At 39.2% G+C, this 27225-nt stretch overlaps 1 long non-coding RNA gene across 2 annotated transcripts; it reads right to left on the bottom strand.

The window, feature by feature from the left end:
- On the bottom strand, window positions 1-27225 carry LOC131190756 (uncharacterized). 2 transcript variants are annotated; one of them, XR_009153308.1, is made up of 3 exons: window positions 27153-27225; window positions 2120-2267; window positions 1-233 (listed from the first exon to the last, which is right to left on the bottom strand). It is a non-coding gene; the product is annotated as an uncharacterized LOC131190756 (long non-coding RNA). The 2 variants fall into 2 exon arrangements; XR_009153307.1 differs by lacking the exon at window positions 27153-27225 and adding an exon at window positions 9520-9980.

Below are 27225 nucleotides of genomic sequence, written 5' to 3'. Positions count from 1 at the left end.
TTTTATTAAAGCATTGTTTGTGAATAAGTCAGAGTTGATTGGATTCACATAGGATGCTAAGCCATAAATCATGAATGACTAATCATGATCACTTAGACCATACAACCTTCCAATCCAAATCAATTAGAAGTATGACTTGCTTCAATTCCTTGGAAAATACCAGATACATTTGACCTTAGCTTTCCAGTTCTTGTTCACTCAGACTCCAAAGGATGACGCTACAACAGCCATGCCTAACAAGGGTGGGGAAAATTACAACACTTAGATAGTAAAAAAACACCCTGATGGGGAAAGGGGAATATTGGATTGAATGACTGGCAGACTTGTCCCCAAATCTGAAGTATGATACCATCATTGGTTGTTCCAGTGATTCTAACTTGAAAGGTAGAATAATGTGAGAACTGAGGTAAATTCATTGATCCTTAATTATACAATTCAGTTCTTTGTAATATGGTCCAGTCTCATTTCCTCAGTGGTTGTACTGATTGATTGACTGATTATGTGCCACCAAGTCATTTTCGACTCCTAGCACCCACATAGATTTTCTCCATGACAATCTATCCCTAACCTGCTCTTTCAGGTCTTCCAATGGTGCACCCATCGCCACTGTAACTTCATCTGTTTCACCAAGTTCTTTCCATATTGTGTTTTCCCAGTCTGGATGTAAGTGTCTCATGAGGACAATGAGATGTCCTAGGTAAATTTATAGTGACTACAAATTGCATCTGCCAGTTAAGACAGTTTAGCAACTTATGATGGGAAAATCATGTCAGGCTTACTTCTTACTTTTATTTCAAACGCTAACAATGGTCTCTATTGTATTTAATAAAATACATTTATTATAAACACTCCTTCTCTTTGGGCTAAAATTGGCTTTTCTATTTTTTATTATTATTTCTATTGATTTAATATACATAACATGGTAAAATTTGATTTTTATCATTTTTACACACACATACACAAATTATAAATAAAAATAAGAAAGCAAAAACATAGCATGTTGCATATAAAAGATCATTTGGCTTAGTTTTTAAACAAAACAATGTATGTTCAAGGGCATCCATGGATTGGAGGTCTACAACATCAAGAGATGGAACTGCTTTTGATGTGGTGTGCACATGTGCTACATACAAAAGGGGAGGTGCTAAATTGTTTCTATACCCCAACTTGCCTTTTAAAAAAAATTCCTCCTGACATCACCTTGTATATGTTCTTATTCTTGATGCCAGTATCACCAGGGATAACAAAATCATGACTACTTCAAAAGAAGCACAGTTTGAGAAATCAGCATCTGTGAAACTTCGTTTGCACCATCCCTTCAAGACTATTTAGCTCGCCTGTTAAGCAGGGGTGAAATCCAGCAGGTTCTGACAGGTTCTGGAGAACCGGTAGCGGAAATTTTGAGTAGTTCGGAGAACTGGCAAATACCACCTCTGGCTGGTCCCAGTATGGGAATGGAGATTTTGCAGTATCCTTCTGTAGTGGGGTGGGAATGGGGATTTTGCAGTATCCTTCCCCTGCAATGCCCACCAAGCCACACCCACCAAGCCACACCATACCCACCAAGCCACACCCACAGAACCGGTAGTAAAAAATTTGGATTTCACCACTGCTGTTAAGTATAATTCCATTCTGAAAAACAAAACTTATAAATTTGCTTCTATTTTTTTTCTCCATGGTAGCTTTAGAATCTGGAGCTCTGTTTCCAAAGATCTAAACAAACTGAGCCAATTCTGGAGGGGTGAGGGCAAGATTGGGCTGTTTCCGGAAACTGAGGCCTTCCTATTTCATCAAGTTGTCTCTTTTTTTTCTGCTGATACAGAATCTGTATTTGCCTCATGAGCTCCCAAATGTCTCTCTCCCTCTCTCCCACCAGTTATGGGTCTGAGAATCCATTTCAGCAGCTTTATGTACCCCAATGGAGCACAGCATGTTTCTTGTTTTCTCTTCCTGCACAGCTCTGTCAACAGATTGCTGCAGAGCTTGACAAAGTAAACATTGCACTGAGACAAATCCATTTCTGGAAAGCAACTAAGTGAATTCTGCTATAGAAAGAAAACTAAGCAATGAGGGGAGGTGGGAAATTAAACTTAAGTAACTGACTCCATGTGAGTATTACCTCTTCTTCTGTACTCTCAGGAAGAAAAACTCAGTCGTCTTTGTGTTTAGGAGCAGCACCCTGCTCATTTTATTTCTCGGTCATTCCCTCTAAGAAGTTTACGCTCCAAACTGTTTTGTTTTGTTTTCCTAATAATGCAGAACCATTCCTGTCAGGAACAAAAGAAGAAAACGCCAGTGTTATGCTCAGGAATCCAAAGAATTCACATCTGTTGCTGTAAAAAAATCTCTTACATCGCCTTCTTATTTGTGGTGCATTATTACAAGAATCATGTGATTTAATGAAAACATTTGCTGCCTCTGTCCATCCACTGCTTTGGATGAAAAGACGGGTAGCTTAGTTCAAGCTGACCGAACAGCTGAGAGGCGATCGCCACATATGATCAGAGCCAGGCATGCTTTGATTCAAAGCAGGGCACAATAGGATCATTCAAAAAGTTGTCCTTCTCAAAGGCCTTTTTGTCCACTCCCCCATATGCCTGGGATGTCCAAGCATGTAAAAATGCAAGGCGAGGAATGGCAGAGTGGGAAAGAAAATTAGTGAAAAACAAAAATATGCCTTTCTGGGCAAAGAGAGTGTAGGCTGTATTCAGGTTTACAGTGTGAAGCTGCTTTTGTTGACTCGTTAGCGAACCTGTAGGCCTGTCCCACATTCAGAGGAATGTGCCAGTAAAACAAAATGAAAAACACTGAAAAGGCATTCTTGAAATAAAGCCCTGTGGGCGTTTTAAAATAAAATTATCTAAAATATTGACAACTTTGAGTTTCAAGAATGTCAACATCAGCCGCAATTCAGTATCTGAATACATTGAGTCCTTGACTTCACGAGTTCTTGACTTATAACTTTGAACGGTTGCTAAACAAATGGTTATAACAGTACTGAAAAAAGTGACTTACGACTGATCCTCACACTTACGACCATTGCAGTGTCCCTGTAGTTAACTCATCCAATGCTTGGCAACCGTCAAGTATTTCCGATGGTTACAGCCTACTGGGGTGATGTGATTGCCATTTGCAACCTTCCCAGCTGGCTTCCATCAAGCAAGGTCAATAAAGGAAGGTGGATTCACTAAATCACAGGTCATAAAATCAGGCACAAGTCATTTAACAACCACTCTGCTTAGCAACACAAATTCTGGTCCCAATTGTGGTCATAATTCGAGAACTACCTCTATATTTTCTGGGTCTTACATTTGTGTAGCAACAACACAATTTAAAGTTGTTAAAATGCAATTTAACCTGCTTCCATATTGCATCTGAGGATAAGGACAGGATTTGCCAAAAGGACTAGTAATTAGTGGATATGGCTGTGGGAATAGGGAAAATCCTATTTCTGATTCTGGAGACAGTTGGTGGTGTCATGACAGGCAGTCATTTCAGACCTGTCACAAATGCTGAAAGCGCCATTTTATTGGCACCCTTAAAGAACATTTCTTTTCCTGGGAGCACAGCCATCTATCCTCTCAGGAAAGGTTAAAGGTGTGGGGATTTTTTAGCCTGGAGAAGAGAGTGGAAAAGGTGATGCGATAATAACGAGGTTCAGATACAAGAAAGGCTGTCATAAATATGATAGAGCAATTTTTAAAAAACTTTTGCTCCAAAAAAATAAAGACTGTTTTCTAATCGGTTGGTGTCGTGTGCAGCTAGCAGCCATTTTATGAATAGGCAATCTCCACTCCATGACATTTGTTTTCTTTGGGCTTCCATGACTTGCTCTCAAAATGTTAAATGAGCCTACTGAATGTGTAGTCTAAAGGTTCCTTCTTTAACCCTGAAATGGGTAAAAGTTCACAGCACTAGTCAAAGGTGAGTACTGGGTTTGTAACAAAATTCTTAGATGACCATTTACTCTGCTCCACGAGCAGTATTATCTAACTTTGTTGCTGGCAATCCTTATGATTTATATTGATATACTGACCATCAATTGTGTTGTAGATGTTGTACCTTGATGGACGTGTCTTTTCTTTTACGTACACTGAGAGCATATGCACCAAGACAAATTCCTTGTGTGTCCAATCACACTTGGCCAATAAAAAATTCTATTCTTATTCTATTCTTCTATTGATCAACCTACTGGGATGCCATGCCATTTCATCCAGATCAAATAATCCCACCATAAGAGTTATTAAAACCATAAGAGTTATTAAATCTAATGGTCTCATTCTCTAGGGGAAGAAAATCTAATTTTTTTTTGTATTTGATGATTGTTTCAAATGTCACTGGCTGAACCCATATTTTAAAAAAATAAATGATGCCAAATTCAACTCCTGCATCTCCAGATAATAGGTGGGATAGATCTCAACCTGCTATCCAGTCAAGTCACCTCTGGACAATGCATCATCGGATAATACTGAACTCTGTGGATCCCCAGAGTGACTTGTTATAATGCATTTCCTATGAGGTCATTCTAAGCAGTTGTTTGCTGACAGCCGAGCTTTTCTTGTTGCTGCTCCTCAGTTAGAAGGCCAAAGTATTGGGAGGTTAACTGACTTCTTCCAAGACACACAATCTGGGCCTTTCAGAGCCAAGGTTGAATTTAAGCCACCGGAGCTCTTGTAAATGTTAGTGTGAGGTTTCCTGCCAGCTTTCAACCTCACCCATCTGAATATGACAAGCAAATGAGTCCAAAAGATTTTTGCCAAATATCTGTGGCAGAGTACAAATAGTCTAGTTTCAAAAGGCTGGTGAAAATAGAATGGCATAGAGATTTATTTACACATCACGACCAGCTGGTTCTCAAATCTTGTAGTGCTATTCAACTAAGGTAGAGCTTGACTTACGACCACAATTGAGCCCAATTTTTTTGTTGTTAAGTGAGACATTTGTTAAGTGAGTTTTGCCCCATTTTACGGCCTTCCTTGCCACAGTTGTTGAGTGAATCTGACTTCCCCATTGACTTTGCTTCTCAAAAAGTTGCCAAAGGTAATCCCATGACTTTGGGACACAGCAATGGTCATAAGTAGGAGCCAGTTGCCAAGCATCTGAATTTTGATCACCTGATCATGGGGATGCTTCAGAGGTTATAACTGTGAAAAAACGGTCACAAGTCACTTTTTTCAGTGCCATTGTAATTTTGAACAGTCACTAAATGAACTGCTGTAAGTCAAGGACTGCCTTTACTGCTTTGGAAAAGCACAAAACAACACATAAGAAAGCGTAACTTTCAATAGCATTGTAGATATTGTTTGTTTGTTTTTAAGGGAGTGAGAATGGATGATAGATATTCAAATTCAAAATAATATGCTAAATTGGACAATGAAGAGGTATGGCCCCATGATTTCTTTGATGGTTCAAATTAACTTTTTTCTTATGATGCCTCCTTCTAGGGATGGGGACTAGGACAATTTGAAAATATGTCGGCAGGAAGGTGTCTCTAAGTTCGGTGGCTTGAAGGTTTGATGTCTCTGGCAACCAGAGGTGGGTTCTGGCCAGTTCCAGAGAACCCGTAGCAGAAATTTTGAGCAGTTTGGAGAACTGATAGTAAAAATTCTGACTGGCTCCACCCTCATCTATTCTCTGCCTCCCAAGTCCCAGCTGACTGGGAGGAAATGGGGATTTTTCAGTATCCTTTTCCTGCCATACCCATCAAGCCACACCCATCAAGCCGTGCCATGCCCACTAAGCCACGTCCACAGAACTGGTAGTAAAAAAATTTGAAGCCCACCACTGCTTGCGACCCATTAGTGTAGAGAGGTGGGTTCAGAGGTTGCCAGGAGTCTGAGAGGAAGTTGTATAATAGAGACCTCAGTTTTTCCAGCCACTTACTAATCCCACCACTTTTTTCTTATAAAGCCATTTAGCTAGGTAGTTGTTATGGTTTTTTTTTTCATTGAGTTACTACTGTATGGTGACTCACAATAAAACTGACCAGGGAGGACTTAAACTCAAAATTAACCAGTGGAATGTTAAAACCCCACAGCTGCCTGAGTTTAAGGATAATACCATCACCTGGTTCGTGATCCAGTTGATCGTATCATCTGAACACATCACTGTGGCTCATTTTGTGGCTTGGATTACACTCAGGCTTCATTGGCATCCGATTCAATCCAAGGCAGTTATTTATTTTTTTATTTTTCCTTATCGCTGATAAAACTCTAAATGGGCATCCGAAAGTCTGCTTTGTTTGACACGACCCTGCTTCACTTATAATCATTTTGGTGACCTTATTCTAAGAAACGTAGCTGGTGGCATGCAAGATAAGGGAACAGCCGGTTCAACATTGACTGACTCTTTTCCAGGAAAGATTAGCCTGGCCTCTTCCTTAATGATTTCTAAGTGAGGGAAGGAAATGTTTTCATGCAGTCATGCTACATTTTTTCTGCCTTGTTTTTATTCTAGATTTTAGACGACTCCAGTTTATGAAACTGGCTTGTAATATTAAGATTAGTATTATCGTATTAAGATTTTTCTTTGGTCTCTGTAAAGTGAGTCATAGGCCAAGTGGTACAGAAATTATGAGCGAGCAAATACTTATATCAAATCACAAACCCAAAGAGATTCCATTTGTCAATTGAATATGGCAAATTTCACACTCTACTGACCATCAGATTGGACAAGGATCCACCTCAGAACTGTATTTATCTGTTTGAATTTATTAGCCATTTAACTCCAATGGATTATAGGCACCATACACAACTAGAAAAAGCAAACTAACAGAAAAACGGGGTGTGGGGGATCAAACCAAACGAACAGCCCAGACTTCAGTAATTTTGATGATCACAAAGGTTAAAAAAAGAGGGGGCTTAGGCAGTGGTGAAATCCAAATTATTTTACTATCGGTTCATGGCTTGGTGGGCATGGTGTGGCTTGGTGGGCATGGCAGGAGAAGGATATTGCAAAATCTCCATTCCCACCCCACTCTGGGGACAGCCAGAGGTGGTATTTGCCGGTTCTCTGAACTGCTCAAAATTTCTGCTACCGGTTCTTCCAGAACCTGTCAGAACCTGCGGGATTTCACCCCTGGCCTTAGGCAAACAACAATACATCAACCCCTAGCTTGGGACCAAGAGGTTTTAAAGGCTTTCTGGAACCCTATGAGAGACGGCATCCTCCTTATCTGTCTCTGTGGGGGGGGATGCTATTCCAGAAGCTTTGACAAAGAAGACTCTTCTTTATCCTGAAAGTTGGAAACATTGAATACAGGGGAACTTGGAACCCATCCACTGCTAATCCCTAGTGCCAGGCCAGAAGGATACTGTTATCAACAGCATTGAAAGTCATTGTAGGAAGTGTAGAGAGGGCATTTCACTCTTTCATCTGTACCCAGCCATCCCAATCATAATATTAATTCAGAATTAATTAATTTGTCATGTTTTTGAACCATCCATCTCCCTGCTAACATTCTCTTTTCCCATTTCTTCTGTTCTTCAATCCCTTTCCTTGAGAATTTTTTTTTATGTCTCACAAAAATGGCTGTTAAATTGAATTAAATTGTTAAATTAAATGGCTGTTAAATTGAATTTATGTAATTCATGCAATGAAATGTTTTTTATTTATTTTAAATTATTTATTTACTTTTCACATTTTTGAACTGCCCATCCGGGGCCATATTGGACATTAGCATGTGCCTTCCCTTCAGGAAAATGAATGCAACATCATCTAAATACATTAACATGAATCTTAAAGTATTTAGCAAACAGGCAGCAAAAAGCAAATTCTGTTTTCTACAAGAAACTGCTATTGTTGTTAATATTATTACTCAATAGCCGGAGTCAGGTTGTCCGTCCAAGAAGAGAAAAAAGGTCAGAGTTTTAATCATACAGTTGTGGCCACCATTTTACATTTTTTAACCTTTCTTGTGGACATCCATAACAGTAGAGGTTAAAGTTTTTCCTCCACAGCTTTTGAATGTCTTTTTGTTTTGATAGTATTGATCAAATATGATCCTACCAAAGGAGGCATTTTATTGTTCTTTCTCTGTTATGGAATGAAAACCATACCTGTAAAAACCTTTACTGCAATGAAAAACAAGCAACTTTTGCCATTTATAATTGGGCTAATGCACCAACAACTCCCTTTTTTACGACCCTGTAATCCTGTGTAATTTAATTTTTTTTAAAAACCCTGTTATTTTTCACTTAAAATAAACCAGAACAGTTAGTTAGGATGCATTTTTCTTTCGTTCCATCATTCTGAGATTATGTTTTCCTGAATAAATGTTTTGCTTTTAATGGTACGGGACTGTAAATAAATGATTTGATTTGAATGTTTTGTTCAGCTATTCTTTGTTGGTGTTTTTAATATGTCAAGTAGAATTTGAAAACTCTGTTAGGGCTGTTCCTGATTATTTATCATTCAACTGAAAAACACATTTCAGTTCCCTAATATAATCAGAATAAAACTGTAGCAAGAATATAAAGACAGCCTGAAGAGAGGCCAGAGATATATCGAAGCTTCAGATGCCTCACTAATCAACAATAAACAAACAAACAAATAAATACAGTATTGCTATTTTTCTGGGGCAGATTCGCTGCGTTTGGAATATATAATAGCGTGTGTTGATTTATGAAAAAATATTATCTTCTCCAGTGACTTTTACCATATCGAGAGCCAGTTAGGCTTAGTGGTTAAGGCACCACACTAGAAACCAGGAGGCTGTGAGTTCTAGTCCCACCTTAGGCATGAAAGCTGCTGAATGATTTGGGACCAGTCATTTTCTCTCAGCCAAATCTACCTCACAGGATTGTTATTGTGGGGAAAATAGAAAGAGGAAGGAGTGTCATGTATGTTCACCACCTTGAGTTACTTATTAATAAATAAAGGTGGGATAAATATTGAATAAATAAATGATTATAAAAGCCTATTTCTAAGAAGTACAGTAGGCTGAACTTTTGAGTTTGCTCCAATCCTGAGTTCATTGCAATCTCCTTTGGTTGTTTGATGCTGCTGAAGAGACTGAAAAAGAAGTTATTGTCAACCAGGCATCAAACATCAGACAGCTGAAAAAAGTCCATAATTCTTCAGTTCAGCTGGTAACAGAACTCAGTTCTATTAATAGACATGCAACTGTTGTTGAAGCTTTTTCTCTAATTCATAGTTAACAGTAATATGGGGCTTCCAAACATTCAGAAACCTGAAATTACTTTCATATGCAATTTTCATAAAGGACCTGTAGGAATGAAAACCCAGGTATTTCAATACCACTGTCTCTATATGCCTCGGTTTCTATAACTGGAAAATGATTAATATTAAGCAAGCAAAGCTGGGATAAAATGAAGCTAACATTATGATATCTTAAAGCAGGGGTGTCAAACTCAAGTCCCGGGGGCCAGATCTGACTCGCAGGGTGCTTAGTCTGTCATTTGCACCTCTATAACTGTCTGGTTCGGTTCTGCAACCCAACAAGAAAAACACAGACTTCAGAGGATAATTAGAACTGCAGAAAAAATAATTGCTACCAACCTGCCTTCCATTGAGGACTTGTATACTGCACGAATCAAGAAGAGGGCCGTGAAAATATTTGCAGATCCCTCGCATCCTGGACATAAACTGTTTCAACTCCTACCCTCAAAACGACGCTATAGAGCACTGCACACCAGAACAACTAGACACAAGAACAGTTTTTCCCCGAAGGCCATCACTCTGCTAAACAAATAATTCCATCAACACTGTCAAACTATTTACTGAATCTGCACTACTATTAATCTTCTCATAGTTCCCATCACCAATCTCTTTCCATTTATGACTGTATGACTATAACTTGTTGCTGGCAATCCTTATGATTTATATTGATATATTGACCATCAATTGTGTTGTAAATGTTGTACCTTGATGAACGTATCTTTTTTTTTTATGTACACTGAGAGCATATGCACCAAGACAAATTCCTTGTGTGTCCAATCACACTTGGCCAATAAAAATTCTATTCTATTCTATTCTAGATCTGGCCCGCGGGGCCACTCTAGAAACAGCGAAGGACCAGCCTGCGTTGCCTCTGCCAACAAACATGGAGCTCGGGAGGGCCACAAGCGGGTCTCCCAAGCTCCATTTTCACTGGCAGAGGGTTGCAGGAAGCTTTTACAGCTGAAAACAGAGCTCAGGCGCTTGTTTTGGCTGGCAGAGACACTGGGCCGCCACAGGCACCCCCAACACAAGTGACATCGAGCTAGCCATGCCCCTCCCAAAGTCAAACACAATCTTAATGAAATTGAGTTTGACACCCCCCCATCTTAAAGAAAAGATATCCCATAATTGTATAAATATAAGTAGATTTGAAAAAGAGAGAGAAAGCTGTACTGATCCATTAGGAAAACAACAATAACAATGCATGAAAAATATCCTAAAGAGGATCCATAAACATATCACTACAAAATGGGCAATCAGAGAAATTAGAGGAAATCCCCTCCTTGCCAAAAATTGAAAAGGAAAAAAGAAATGCCAGTGTAAACAGAAAGAGGGGTGGGGCGGGGGGGAAATAGACCAGAAATTGTTGGCATAAAGTCTGCATTAGCTTCAGCTGCAAGCTGGTGAATGAAGAGTATGCATCCCTAGCTATCAGTTTACATTTAGAGTCCTGGCATGCAAAGAAACAATGGTGACCACCCTGTTTTTGAAAAGATAATGTGAATATTACTTTAAAATTAAAATAAATATTTATTTAAAGATAAACTAAACTAGACCACCTCTAGTCCCCAGAGAAACTCACAGATTCTTGCTTTTTAAAGAGAGAAGAAGATAAGAGAAGCATGGCCACCTTCAAGAAAACCAAGCTAGAGATCCATATTAATTTGTTCATATAAGTTAAATGGATGTCTGGAACTATTTTCATGACCCTTTTGCCTCTCTGCCCATTTTTTTGTGTTTGCAAATACAGTACAGTATGAGGAGAAGGAGAGCAAGCATTACTAATGCTACTTTACCACACACTGTCAAGTACTTATAAACCCTATTTATAGCGACAGTTAAAGATTCAGATATGAAGTACTCCATTAAAAGACCACTTTAATGAGCCCTCAGAGAAAATATCTGACAAAGCCTTTTGAGCTCATAACTGCTTGCTTGTCCTGGGCTTCTTGCTTGTTAACGTTCATAAAATATAGATACTGTGAATGAAATACCAGCACTCTCATTCTGCTATCAACAGATTGCATTGTGTGGTTAAGAAATGCACCACTAGAACTTAATCGCCATGCTGTCATTTATCTCTAGATGAGTGAAGAACACACCTTTGGTTGGAGCTCTTCTCCCCTGAGGCTTTTGTTTCTGGGGATTCACTACGTCAGCATCAGGGAGGATAATCTCAGAAATATCATCCAAGTCTATTAAGTTAGAGTCACAGAGCAAAGCTGCCTTAGATGTAGTGCTAGCTCCAGGGTTGCTGAGAACTGGCCCAACAGCTATAACAAACCTTTGGTGGGATTTAAAGCAATGACAAAACAAACTGTTCTTTGACTTATGGGATCCTACGGTGTCATCACAGGCAGTAGGAGTGTCATGAGGGAGCAAGGATAAAAGAAATGCAGATAGTAAAATTGGATTTATTTATACTCTTTTTTTCCCTCTTCGTTCTTGGCTTTCCATTACTGATGTTGATTTTTTTTTAAAGGTATCTAATGTTTTAACACAGATTCACAAAAGCGGTGAGTTAACAAGTATTATCTCTTTTCTATTGCTAATTGCTGATTTTGGGCTTTGGGATATTTATGCCAGAAGCAATTTTGCACAGAATTAGCCTGTAGGTCCATCTATCCAGGATTGTCAGGATGAACTGGCAGCAATCCTTCAGGGATACAAACAGGGATTTCTCTCAGGCCAACTGGAGAAACTGGAACTGGGGCTTCTGCATGTAAAGTAGGCGCTCTACATAGGAGCTATATTCTCCTTCTATGGGCTGTCGCTTGATAGCCGATCACAGTAAGCCTATCACTGTTTAAGGGAAACCCAAGGCCAGGAAAGAAAGATATACTTTTTTTATTTTTTTATTTTTTTATTTTTGTTACACAGTATATATAAGCATAAGTATGAAAATAACTATACAATATATAAGCATATATATAAGCATAAGTATGTAATAACTATATTAATTGGATATAACGAAAGGAAACAATAGGAGAGGAACGGTAGGCACTCTTGTGCTCTTATGCACGCCCCTTACAGATCTCTTAGGAATGGGGTGAGGTCAATAGTAGAGAGTTTTTGGTTAAAGCTTTGGGGATTTTGTGAAGAGACCACAGAGTCAGGTAGTGTATTCCAAGCATTAACAATTCTATTACTGAAGTCATATTTTCTTCAATCAAGATTGGAGTGGTTACCATTAAGCTTAAATCTATTGTGTGCTCGTGTATTGTTGCAATTGAAGCTGAAGTAGTCTTTGACAGGAAGGACTTTGTAATAGATGATTCTATGAGTTAAACTCAGGTCATGTCGAAGGCAGCGTAGTTCTAAATTTTCTAAACCCAGGATTTCAAGTCTGGTGGCATAAGGTATTTTGTTGTATTCAGAGGAGTGGAGAACTCTTCTTGTAAAATATTTCTGGACATGTTCAATTGTATTGATGTCAGAAATGTGGTATGGGTTCCAAACAGTCAAGCTTGTCTTGTTTCATAAAACCTGGGATCAATATTTGCCTATGATGAAGGATTGCTGTTTAAAGATCAATCCAATAAACAGATCCTCTTGTTTTGGGCGTAGAAGGTATCCAAAATAATCAACTAGAGGTTTGAGATAAATTAATTCATATTATTTCACTTTTTTCCTTGTATTTGGTCACTCCTATCTTGTTTGTGCAATGACATAAATAAGGAACACAAGATAGATAAGGAAATAAGGAACACAAGATGCAACTTTGTGCTAATTCAGACTATGGCTGTCTTGTGCAATGCATTAAGTCACTGTTTGCTTAATCTTGATTTATTGAAGCAGTCACAAGCGGGCTTGAGTTCAAACACACCACACTGAGGCTTAATGACTAAGCTGTAAACTAGAGTTTACACAACACAACCACTGAATTCCTGCAACATATTCAGCCACCAGGACGCAAATGCCATTATGCTTTAGTATGATGTGCATTCCTGTCAAAATATCAATCTGGTTAAGAATTGATTGGCCTGGTGGCGAGAGTAGCTTTCTCTAGGATCGCAGGCAAAAGACACTGCCATTTGTCCTGCTATTTGATTTTTTTCAAATGGAAGAGTTTAGGTTAGGATTTCAAAACCTGGCATGTTCTGCATGGAATATTTTACCAATGCTGTATGTTCTACTTCTCATTTGTAGCTCTTTCCACAAATAAAGGTAAAGCATATGTGCTAGTTGTTCCCGACTCTAGGGGAGTCATCGGGAGTCGTAGTCGTCAAGAGTCAGGAGTCATCTCCATTTCAAAGCCGAAGAGCCAGCACTGTCCGAAGACATCTCCGTGGTCATGTGGCCGGCATGACTCAATGGCAAAGGCGCAGGGAACACTGTTACCTTGCCACCAAAGGTGGTCTCTTATTTCTCTACTTGCATTTTTTACGTGCTTTCGAACTGCTAGGTTGGCAGAAGCTGGGACAAGTCCCGGGAGCTCACCCCGTTATGCGGCACAAGGGATTCGAACTGCTGAACTGCTGACGTTTCGATTGACAAGCTCAGCATCTCTTACCCACTAAGCCAATGCGTTCCTTCTTTCCGCAAATAGCACTATATTATTAGTGTAAGGCAGAATAAACCCTTAACTCTGCCATGAATTCACTGCGACCTGGGGTTACCAGGAAAGACTTTAGATTTGATAGGAGCTTAGGTAAAATGCCTCTCCACTGCTACCTTTTGGTGGGCCTTCCATAAAACTTGAGTAAGGCATGGGACAACATCTCAACATCAGGGATGAAAGAGATGAAGTTTGCCTTCAAAAGTGCTGATCACTGTAGTAGAGCATGCTGTATTTTCTCTGTGTTGATTTCTGGTCACAGGTCCCTCACTGAATACTTCTGTTTAGTGGGTTTTCTCCCCCCAAAATAGATGAATTTGCAACTTTATTATTTTTTTAAAAATAATTTTTATTCATAACCATTTTTGAAAAATAGTGCCTTGTCAGGATAACATTTACAAATAGGGCAAAACCAAAGAAAAATTGATAGTAGCTTTTAGCACACAAACTAAGTTGACTTTGTAAAAATATACAAATAGAATGAGACTATTGCCTTATACACTGTAAGCCGCCCTGAGTCTTCGGAGAAGGGCGGGGTATAAATGTAAACAACAAAAAAAAACAAACTAATAATAATAACAATAATATAATAACAGTAATTATAATTGTATAACCAAAAAACCTAAACTAAATTTCTTCTTACATTAGCCTATTTACATTTTTATCCCTTACTGTAGTTATAATGTTATACATCTTTGAGTCAAGAGGTAGAAATGAGAGAAAGTAAGAGTATGAATGTTAACAATTGTTAGTATGGAGTTTGTAACTTTAGATTGCAGCTACCTTCAATACGTGGATGATATCCGTGGCCAGATAGAAAACTCCTAGGGGTTTTTATTACAAAGTTGTGCCCAAAGCAGACCGCAATTCCCTGGAACTCTAGCGGGATCAGTAGAAGTCCCCTGAATATAAAATAGCATGAAGTGAAAAATTACACTTTCCATTTCTGCTGGAATTTCCCCTGTTCTGAGAAGATGTTGCTTTTTCTTGTTCTTATGAAGGTTTGTTAAGAATAAGATGATGATGTCAATTCTGCTCATAGACTGCAGTATGGGGAAAGCCCCTCCAGAAAGTCAGCTTTGTACCCAATACTGATGGGCGGCACAGAAGGAGAACCCTTACATTTAGCGGTAAAACACTTCTTCTCCTTTCATAGGAAGCTATGCTCTTCTGAGGGGCAACAATAAAACACACAAATCGAGAACTTCTGATACAGAGCTTCCAAGCAGACAAAACCTCTGCAGTCACAGACCTTCCATGGACCCCAAGTGAAAACTTTTAACGTGATATTAAGGGAATAGATTGAATGAATATGTCTCTGGGTGGTCAGTGAAGCCTCATAATCACGTTTGCTTTCTCAATGAAAAGATGTGCAAGCGTTGTTTGACATTTATGTTATAATATATGGAATAATGGCTTTCTTTTTCTTTTACAGCTGACACGAGAAGGGCTTTAACTGCCATCAGCTTTCATTGCTTCCACTGACAATTCTCCACCCACCAGTGAAGTAAAATTCCAGCCATCGTTCGTAGCTATGTGCAAAAGGTTTAAATCCAAACATTTCATTTCAAAGCACCTGTTTGGACTGTTCCAAGCATGAGGTAAAATAAGTGTGACTCTTCCATTTTATTGCTTGTGTGTCTATGCAGAGCACATCAGTTCACTGTTTTGTGACTTGGGATTGGTCTGATTTGTTTCCCCACCTTTTCTAGTCTAGCCAGGGCAGTAGATGGCTCAGGCACGTCTTCTTAATTTAGACTGAATGGGTTGTTGTGGGAGTGGAGCATTGAGGAAAGAAGCAATTAAGCACATGGCTAAGCAGAAAAGAGCTGGTTACTGCTGCGTGTTTGCAGCCTAACAAGTTACTGGCACAGGTTGTCATATCATGTAGTAACATGGTTGGACTTGTACTTGACAGGCTGCAAAAAAAAAAAAAGCTGGAGAAGAAGTAAAAAATATCTACAGTAGGGTGACCTAAGGTGATTAAACAGAAATAAAAATTAAGGAAGCCTTGTGGGATGGATATAATAAACGAAACGAATGTTAAATAGTTTGGTCCCACTGTTTGTTTTATCACTTGGCTGAACAGTCTAGAAGATTTTGTTTAATATATCTCTTCTTAAGGGTTTTTTTGTAATAACAAGTGCTAATTGAAACATTTAAAAAAAATTAGATTGCTAAGCTGCATTACCATAGCCTCTTGTGGGGTTCTAATACTTTAAAAAAAAATGCTTTAAAAATCAAACCCTGGGCAAAATTTTCTGCAATATCTGTAGTAGGTAGCATTCATCACATGTTACAATAAGAGAGCAACAGTTTCTTACAGGTGGAATACCCAAACCATTTCAAGTTTTGTTCTGGCAGAAAATAATAAAAAAAGATGGAACTTTTAGAGTAAGATTATTTTCTTCTACACTCAAAATGAAACATGAGTTCTATTTTGTGCATAGACATACTTATTTTCACAGTTTTAAGTGGTAGAACTTCATTAGATCACCTTATGAGAATTTGATACACATTGACATAAAGGTGAGAAGATCAGTAGGGTACATTTAAGATGGTTGTAGTTGCCATATTACAATACAACAGCCCTACAGCCATTTAAAATATTCTTGATTTCTTCAGTTACACTTGATTAAAAACACTGATATGGGACTCCCATTACCTTCACTGTAGCCAGTCTTTCACTGGTCACTAGTAAAAGACTTTAGGACTTGTAGGTGATCTACAGCCAGATACATCTAGTTTTCCACCCATCGTTTGCAATAATCTATATAGGTGAATATATTTTATCTTGTTCTTCATCAGAAAAGATTCACTTCAGAGGTGATCAAAGAACCTAAGATGACCCCTGTTCATCTTCTCATAGTCATCTTCTCATCCTCCTTTCTTTTACATCAGTTTGGCCAACAAGTGTTAACTCGTAAAGCCTACAGGGAAGACATGTGGGACTCTGGAAGAAAGGGACAAGAAACCAAGAACAAGATGGTTTGCATTTTGGTTAACCCCACTGCACCCCAAGATAGTACTGTAAATGTCAACCTACTTTTTCATGTACTCAGATATTCTATGTATACGTATGTCTACTCAGAGGTAATGCTCGCTGAACTCTACATTAAACTTTGGTGTTATCTGTGAAATTGGCAAAGCTTCCAGAATAGCTGATGGGGCATAATTCTGCAGCTAAACCAGAAAGTCAGGTCTTGCACAGTTATCATGGCAAGGTTGATTTCCGTTCAGCGCATCTTGGTTTGACTTACTTGAAAGTCTAGCTACTGAACCTTGGTAAGATTTGATTTTGTAAAGCAGTCACCGAGGAGAAGTGGATTAGGATTTTTTTCCCCCAGCAAGGAGGAGGTTGGCAAATCTAACACTTGCAAATGAAATGATAGGGCTTCCTTCCTGCCTCAAATATTACTAGTGTGTAGTAGTAGTAGTAGTTGTAGTAGTAGTTGTGTGTGTGTGCGTACAAACAAAGAGTATTAAAGAGGTGTGACTATTCTGCTTCTCCAATTCTACTATATGGTTCCTTATATCTTATGCAAACAAAGAGAGAGAATCTTCACATATTCTGCTAGTAAATATGTACTGAAGTAAAATGGAGCATTATCCTGAGAAACAAGTTAACATATGTTCATAATATTAGAGAGGTCAAAAAGAAGTGATATACAGGAGGCAGAGAAAATGGTATGTGATATTAACAGTGAACATCACAAAATCATTGTTGGTTTGGAAATCCCTGCACCTTCTAAGCGATTCCTTTTGAGGACACCGAATTGCAGCTTTCAGCCTCCCAAAACGTGTCACAAATGAGTCTTTTTCTGGATTTGTGGGTTTTCCAAGGTGGTGGTGGGTGGGTGGGATCTGAAAGGAGGACATATAACATCATGAGGACATACTTGCATCTAATATTGAGACACATAAGGGCAAGGTTTGCACCCTGTTGTAGCCAAATGTTCTCCTTATGGCTACCTGCAGAAGACTATGCACTGCCAAGGGACGATCATGTTCCTTCAGCAGGTCAAAGTTCAGAATATGTACCTGAATCTTGACAAAGCAGTGAACAAAAGAGAGCCCTCAAACTAACACGGATAGTGCTTCCTAGTTTGGGTAATGAAATGTCTGCAAGAAGCGCAAAGAGCACCAATGACCTCTCATTTTAATCTTGAACTACAAATATTCTCCTTATAGAAAACCTTTGTTGTGTCTCGTCCAATCTCACCTTCTTATCTGCTTCCGAACACGGAAGAAGAAATACCTCCAGCCCCCAGCCCTGGCTCCATGCCCAGACAGGCTGAAGAAGAAGAAATACCTCCAGCCCCCAGCCCTGGCTCCATGCCCAGACAGGCTGAAGAAGAAGAAATACTTCCAGCCCCCAGCCCTGGCTCCATGCCCAGACAGGCTGAAGAAGAAGAAATACCTCCAGCCCCCAGCTCTGGCTCCATGCCCAGACAGGCTGAAGAAGAAGAAATACCTCCAGCCCCCAGCCCTGGCTCCATGCCCAGACAGGCTGAAGAAGAAGAAATACCTCCAGCCCCCAGCCCTGGCTCCATGCCCAGACAGGCTGAAGAAGAAGAAATACCTCCAGCCCCCAGCCCTGGCTCCATGCCCAGACAGGCTGAAGAAGAAGAAATACCTCCAGCCCCCAGCTCTGGCTCCATGCCCAGGCAAACGGAGCAACTAGACCCCTCCCCCTCCTCCACAGCATGTGAGCCTGAGGAAGGTTTATTACCAACAGCTGCCGACTGGAGTGACCCTCGTGTCAGAAGACTTGATAGGCGGAGGCAACAGAAGGAAGGGAGGGGCAGGCCTGGATAAGTGCTGAGTCATGGAGCCACACCCCATGGCCTATATAAAGGATCTGCTTTCTGGCATTCTCTGAGTCAGGCAAAGTCTAAACATATCTTGCTGAAGTCACTTTCTGGTCTCCTGCCTGCCTTGAGGACTTTGCTAGGACTTTGGCAGAGCTGCAGAGGCACACCTGATTCGGATTTCCCTGATCCGGCCGTCAGCAGAGGAGTGGGACACGACAACCTTATTTGAGGTAGCCCCATATCTTTGGAGTTATATCTGGCGCTAACACTATTCTTTTTGATTCCAAGAGAAAACATTTTTATAGCTTGAGCTTGTCAATCGAAAGGTTGTCAGTTCAGCGCTTCAAATCCCTAGTGCTGCGTAACAGGGTGAGCTCCTGTTACTTGCCCCAGCTTCTGCCAACCTAGCAGTTCAAAAGCACGTAAAAAATGCAAGCAGAAAAATAGGGACCATCTTTGGTGAGAAGGTAACAGTGTTCTGTGTGCCTTTGGTGTTGAGTCATGCTGGCCACATGACCACGGAGACGTCTTCGGACAGCGCTGGCTCTTCGGCTTTGAAACGGAGATGAGCACCGGCCCCTAGAGTCAGGAACGACTAGCACGTATGTGCGAGGGGAACCTTTACCTTTACCTTTATTTACAGTACTTGGGATTTTATCTTATCAAATTCTCAGTTATGTGAAAAGTTATTGTCAAATGTATTCTATTTTTATTACGTGTATTCAGATTTAATCTTGTCATATAATTTTCAAATATTTATGAGTTCTGTCCTGAGATTTGTTTCTGAACCATGGTACAATTAAACATTATTAAAATGCTTAACTAGTGAATAAGGTTATTCATTTAAATGAAGAGTCATTCACACCCTTTTTCCACACTTTGAAAATGATTCAGGAGTGCTCTGGATTCCATGCACAGAATCTTTGCTGTTCATCAAAGCAGCTTGTCAATTTTCAAGTTTTTTGCTCAAGCTCAAAAAAAAAAAAGGTGCTGCTGTTTTAAGGGTCCTATTAACATTCGCAGTGGCTCCTTTTAGCTACACAAGGAAGTCTTATAAAGTTTGACCTGCTTTAATGAGCAGCAGAGACAGTCTCTGCTCTTTTGAGGTCTAAAGCACTCTTTCAACTCATTTTCGAATTATCCGTGGCTCAAAAAATGAAATTAATTAAACTAAATGATTTAGATGATGTATTTAAATGAACTTTTCTGGTTAAAGGGTCAAACTTGACAAGCTCTTAAGAGGCCAAACTTCAAAAAGTGGGTGGGTCAGAACAAAACTGGAAATTTCTTTTGAACGAAAGAGAATTCATCATTTGTCAATTGAATATCTTCGATGATCTCTGGGGCCATTCTCAAGTCTTTGCCAATTTTAAGATGGGTGGAATTCAACTCCCAGCTGGCTAGAGAATTCTAGAAGCCGAGATCCACTCAACATTTGCTAAGGTTGAAAAACAATGATCTGGATTTGGGTCTCCAACCTTAGCAACTTTAAGACTTGTGGACTCCAACTCCCAGAATTCTGGCTGAGGAATTCTGGGAGTTGGAGTCCACAAGTCTTAAAGTTGCTAAGGTTGGAGACCCCTGATCTGGATAGTACCTTCTTGTGCTCTAAGATTAGTGAGTACAGGGAGTCCCTGACTTACAGAAGTTCATTTAGTGACTGCTCAAAGTTATGATGGCACTGAAAAAAAGTGTCTTATGACTTTTTGACCGTTGCAGCACCTCCCATGGTCACATGATCACAATTCGGCCACTTGGCAACTGGCTTATATTTATGAAGTTTGCAGTGTCACAAGATCACCTTTTGCGAATGTATGACATGCAAAGTCAAATGGGGAAGGCAGATTCACGTAACAGCCCTGTAACTAACTTAACAACTGCACTGATTCACTTAACAACTGTGGTAAGAAAGGTCATAAAATGGGGCAAAACTCACTTAACAACTGTTTTGCTTTGCAATGGAAATTTGGGGCTTAATTGTAGTCATAAGTCAAGGATTACCTTACAGAAAGAAACCAAGAGACAAGGGCTTTTTCATCAAAACCATCACATTAATCTTAATGTATTTTAGTTTTAGTCCACTCTCTCAATTTTTATGCTGATTGCAGTGACTAAGTGCCAAACTAAATATAAAATATAAACTTGATATTGTGCCGTACTGCTGTCTTTATAGAATTGTAGAGTGGTCCGATCTATGTCAGGATCATCGCGCATGAGAAACAGAGTCTTAATCTTGTCATTGATACAGCCTAAGACGACTCACTTCAGAGCTGCATACCTCCTGGAAATTCAAGTTGTACATCTCTGCTTTAAATACATGCACCTAAATGGCTTCTTTTGTTAGGCAAAAGCTTCTTTGAAGGTGGGGGGGAAATCAGATAGCGAGACCTATTTTGAAATAGATGGCAATTTTATCATGTGAAAAAATTTAATAGAATGAAACATGATACCCCTCCAGCCATCTCTTCAGTGCCAAATGTGTAATTTAAAGTGCATACACAGCTTTTTTTTTTTAAACAAAACCACACATTTGGCACACAAAAGCTACCATGTGGATCCTCTATATTCAGAATTAGTATATTTATACTGATAACAAAGGAGACCATTGCAATTTTCTTGTTCCTGTGGGAGTAATCTAGCTGGCCAGGAGACAAAATACAGTACAACAGAGAGAATTTACAAGAAGGTTGATCTCAGGTAATGAACTACCTAGTGACTGACAGGAACTGGATCTCCCTGCCTGCAACCTATTGTATGATCCACTAATAGTTAATGTGTGGTTAGGGATACACCACAGCAGAGGGAGCTAAATGGGTTTAACCCGCCCCTTTATGATACTATTCAGTGGAAATAGATTAATTCAACTACATAACCCAATATATTGATGAAGCATTTAATCTCTCTAATTGGGGGTACTGACAGCATAAAATGGGAACAGGACGAACCTTGACCTTGGAATAAAGCAAAGGAAAAGAAATTCTCCCCATATGACAGGATTCACTTTAAACTGTTAAAATATGTGATTCCAACATTACCGCCTCCCTCAAAAACCCATGTTTGATATATACTTTAAATTTCCTCCAGCAAAGAGAAAGAAACACACAAAAAATTTGAAAGCTTGCAAGATTCATTTCCCTTTTTTTTCTTCCAGAGACGGAGATGTCAACATTTCATTTCCCTAAAATGCATCTAATGCTCCGTCAAGAGTTTTTCCATGTCAGCTCATGTGATAAGGGAGGTTTGCTGCGAGCAGCTGCAAAAAAAATCAGGTGGTCTATCTTTCCATGAAACAGGAAATGGAGTCCTTGAATATTTCCCTCCCTTAATTATTTTGCTGGAAAGGCAGACGGTTTGGCAAGGAAAGAGGCCTACAAGGCTACTGCAAAATGAAGATGATGCAATTTTCTTTCTCCCTGTTCCTTCTCCAACTGTGGTGGCTTTGTGCAAAAGACACAAAAGTTCTTGGATGGACCACGCTTTTGTTTGTTTGTTTTTGTTTCCATGTTCAAGGGTATAAATCCACTTTATACTCCAAAACCTGGTTCTAGAATGTGGAATGGCAGGCAGTCAAATTTTATGTGCAAGAATGAATCTATCAAATCATCACCTCTCTTCAAGTTCACATCGGTTGACAGCCTCATTAGTGAATGCAGTTATTGAGGAACAGTGACATGTTTTCATTCTTTAGGAAAGGACTCTGGGTTAATACCATCTCGATAATAAATTGTTCAAGATAAAGAACTTGGTCAGAAAACACTTTGAAGGCAACGCAAATAAATAAGCATAATGTCTCTAAGCATAGGCAGATACATGCTAATGTATCTGATTAATTTCATTCATTTTTTTTTCATTCATTCTCAACCTCAATCAATCCCCTGCAGGATGAAGACCTCCTCAGCTACTTTCCAACTGCTTATATGGAGATAAATAGGGATTGTGAATAAATCTGCATTATTTAGTGTTAATTTAATTCAGGTTTACCTCTTCTCACATAACCTTCAATAAACAGGAGCTACAGGATTGTCATGTGCAACATTTGGTGGGGGAGAGAGAGAAAAGCCTAGGGCTATATCCTTACCACTTGAAACTTAGAAGTCAGCGCTCCAATACATCTGCGATTTAACAGGTGTCGGGTTTTTTTATAATAAAGGAAATAAGTCTGCCACTGTTTTAGATATTTCTGATTAGTTACAATTTGCTTTCCACTTGAGGTCCAACAGGGTTGGATTACATCTCGGGTATAGAAAATTAAAACAGATTTCTGCAAATTGAATTTTGCTGCTTTTAAAAAGCTGTGGATGCCATCATACCAGATACAGTAAACACAAAAAGGTATCCCGAGTAGGAAGTCAAGAGATAGTCAAGAGAGCTTGCATACAAAAGCAGAGTAATGGGAAATGTATCATAGGGTTGTTCTTGTGTAGAGAGAACATTAATAAAGGAGAATATATGTTCATCAGAATGAAATTGCAGTTCTTGGTGCTCTCTGAGCTTGGCTGTTTGCTAGCAGTCATTTTGTTATCTGATTAGGTAACATCTTCAGTGCTAGAAAGGAGAGGGATTTGCTCTCTGTTTATGTAGCTTGCCCTGCCCTGCCCTGCCCTGCCCAAGTTGGCTGTGTGTGTTGTTTTGTTCTTGGTATGTCCTTGATTAGATTATTGTTTACAGCTTGATTGTTTGTCTGAGTTGATAGTTCCTTGATTAGAGATTTGTTTACTTCTTAATTGTTTGTCTGATATTATTTCTGATGTTAATCCAGTCTGTCTGTTAAAGACAGACAGGAAGATTAGCAGAGTGCCTCCATGAACACCAAGTGGCAGTCAGAAGACACAATGAAAATTCCTTAATTTCATCAACACATGGGCAGATTTAACCATAGTTTCAAATGGGAAACCGTGAGCATCCTAGACCAAGGTAAATCCACAAACTTTAGGGAATTCCTGGAAGTTTGGCATACAGACAAACCAAGAGGCACATAGAAATAAACAATATTTACACATAGAATGAATAGAATTCTTTATTGGCCAAGTGTGATTGGACACACAAGGAATTTGTCTTGGTGCATAAGAATTTCTTAGTGCTCTTGGTGTATATAAAAGAAAAGATACATTCGTTAAGAATCATACGGTACAATACTTAATGATAGTCATAGGGAACAAATAAACAATCAAATCATATTAGGAAACAGTCAATATAAATTGTAAGGATACCAGCAACAAGGTTACAGTCATAAGTGAGAAGGGATGGGTGATAGGAACAATGAGAAGATTAATAGTAATGCAGACTTAGTAACTAGTTTGACAGTGTTGAAGGAATTATTTGTTTAGCATCATTCAAACATTTGTTTAATATCATTCAAAAGAGGCAATAAAAAAGCTAAAAAGGAAACTAGAGGAACACTTCTTCTCTGGCAATCAACACCCAGAGAAGCAAGGATTTAACATCAGGATTGACACCAGACAATGACCAGCCCAGCAATGGTGGATGATCTGTTATTGTAGAACTGCCTCTCTTTCTCTCTAATTGCTTCTTAGGCAGCATCTCTTCCCTTCATCTCCCAAGGCCATCCACAATTCCATTACAACAACCTAATGATAGAAGTTGTAGTGCGGGTATATGTTTGCACTGGAAAAATGTAAGCATTGGAAAAATCACTCTAGTCTCTTAAAGTGTAAGTGTCTGATGTATTCAGCGCTTTGAAGTACCAACAGCCAAAATGATTACATGCACATCCACTTGTAAGTCCCATGATAATATAAGACAGGCTAATATGAGTGCTTAATTTATTTCTCAGATAGATGGATGGATGGATGGATGGATGGATAGACAGACAGACAGACAGACAGACAGACAGACAGACAGACAGACAGAGACAAACAGGCAGACAGAGATGCACAGAAACATATTCCTATAACAAAAACTGCAAATAATAAATATTCCTCTACTTTTTAATAACATTTGCAAACTCAAGAAATAGATTAATGAAGGTTGTTTCTACCAATGAGTATTTTCCAAAGATGGCGGATAGCAAAAAGTGAAATATCCAACACTTCGGTTTGAGAGCATATTTTTCTTAGATTACATGCCTTTCTTTCAGGAGCTCAAGAGGACATTCATAATGTTCCCTTCTCCAAGGAGTATTCAACTGAGGCCTTCCCTACCAGATTATTTTCGCTTTTCAAACTACATATTACTGCTATTGTCCTGGGAGGCTTGGGAGGGGAGCAAAGGGATATTTAGATTTGGAATGGTGGAAATGCAAAAGAAATAGAATGAAATTCTCTCAACATTGAGAATCCTTCTGTAGGATCCTCACACAATTGAGAACCACACTCACAGTTGTAGTTGCCTGGAAAAAGCCTAAATGGGTGTCTTAATACTCACCCACAGCAAAAAAGGTTTTTCAAATTACAGCTTGTATGCTTCTAGAACAGGGGTCTCCAACCTTGGCAACTTTAAGACTTGTGGACTTCAACTCCCAGAGTTCCTCAGCCAGCAAAGCTGGGAGATGAAGTCCACAAGTCTTAAAGTTGCCAAGGTTAGAGACCCCTGTTCTAGAATATATAACAATTTAAACTGGTTGTAACAACAGACACAGAATGGGCTGTCATAACAGAGTATAGTTTACTTCGCTTGTTCATATTAAATAAACCACAGTTGGCTGAATTCACTTATCAAGATAAGCCAAAAGAAACACTTAGTACTATGTGTTAACTTTGCCATATACTACAGTAGCTGGAAATATATATCTTCTGGAAGAATAGTCTCAGCAGTGTACTTGAACCTTCTATGAGCTAAGGGGCAATGCCCTTATTCTTGTGTGTTGTGATTTCTGTCTGACAACCCAAAGAATAGGAACTATGGAGTAGGAGAGAAGTTTAGTAATTAACAAAAAATGGTTTCTTAGAAGCCATTCCATGCACCCTGGAGGTCCTTGTTCTTAGTTGGAGACACAGTTAGCTAGTGCCAGTTATTCAGCAGGCCAGGTCAATGGACAACTCTTGGACTTTATATTTCATCGAGCTCTAGTCTGGAGAAAAAGTTCTCCTTATTGTTTTTCACTGACATAGGTGACACTGACAAATGATCTTAGGATGAATGAATCCATTATCATTATTATTATTATCTCTTTTATTCATTAAATATGAAACTCAATCAACTGGACATTTAAAAATGTGTCACAAATACCATTGACTGATGCTAATGGTTGATATGGGTTGCTGCCAGCATCCTAGGTATCAACCAAGGATCGCCTAAAAATGTACAATGTTCCGAATAGCAGAGTTTTTTACAGTCGCACTGGTATTATTATTATTTATTATAATTATTGTATACTTTTATTATTATTATTTCTCTAAAGAAACAAATAGCCCCCTTGAAAATAATACAATTTTTAGTAATTCTTTTCTCCCATTTCTCCCTGGCTGGCTGTGCATCTGATGGGAAAAGTGTAGGTAACCTTACTTTCATTATGTGCTCTCAATCAAAAGATGAACATTGAAGCATTTTTAGTTGTTTTTCTTTAAGCCCTCCGAACCTGCAGTCACATGCTATAGTAGTTTTGCTGTTTGTTTATGGCTTCTGGTTCATGAGAGTTCATCTGCAGAGAATACAGTGGGAATGATGAGTAATGTGGCTCTCATTACGTGGAAATGGAATTCTGGCTTAAACTACTAGATGAAACACACATCACAGACCAACTCTTAATTGTCACGAGAGACTGAAATTGGACAAAAGTGATAAGAAATTCCTTGTTCCAGGATAAATTGTCTCCATTATTCCAGAATCATGGAAGTGCCCATTCATCCAGATTCCATTTCCTTCATACTTCTTAGTCTCCCTAAACTGGAACTCACCGAACAAGAAGCCAAAGAAATCCACCCTGGATCTTGTTGCAGGTAGATTGGTGCAATCTGGTCACAACAGACTAGATAGCAACACTGAAACTAAAATTATGAGGTTCTTGGTGCTCTCTGAGCTTGGCTGCTTTCTTGCAGATGTTGCATAACCAAAATAGGTAACATCATCAGTGCTAGAAGGGAGTTGGATTTGCTCTCAATTTATATTCTACTGGCTTGCCCTGTCAGGTCTGGTGGGAGTGGTCTTAGTGGTTTCTTGATCAGGCTGTTGTTTACTGTTAGCTTGTTTGGCAGTTCCTTGATTGGGGTAGTGTTTGATTTTCAATTGTTGGTCTAATCTTAATCTTGATGTTAATTTCTGCTCATCTGGGTGTTGAAGTGTTTTATCTTTTTGTTTCCTTTTTGGCTTTTTGTTTCTCACTTTTGAATGATATGTAGAAGTTGTTTACCACTGCTAGTACAGTAGTTAAAGTGCAGTATTGCAGGCATACGCTGTCCCCAATCAGGAGTTCGATCCTAACCAGCTCAAGATTGACTCAGCCTTCCATCCTTGTAAGTTTGGTAAAATGTTGGGGCAATATGCAAATAATACTTACATTATGAACTGTCCAGAGCATGCCATAAAATGCTAGGGGGTGGTATGCAGTGGTGGAATGCTGCCTGTTTAACAACCGTTTGGGTGAGACTAAGGTGCTTTTGCACAGGGCTGAAAATGGAGCATTTAGAAGCTCAGCTGCTTACCTTCCAAGTCAGCAACGGTAAGTAGAACAGCAAGGGGGATGGAATCAGCTGTGCCACGCGACTGAGATGAGCT

This window comes from Ahaetulla prasina, chromosome 1, assembly GCF_028640845.1.
Source record: "Ahaetulla prasina isolate Xishuangbanna chromosome 1, ASM2864084v1, whole genome shotgun sequence".
Classification (NCBI taxonomy): Eukaryota; Metazoa; Chordata; class Lepidosauria; order Squamata; family Colubridae; genus Ahaetulla; species Ahaetulla prasina.
The sequence above is the reverse complement of the archived record's forward strand: the minus strand, read 5'-3'. Positions and strand labels throughout refer to the sequence as shown.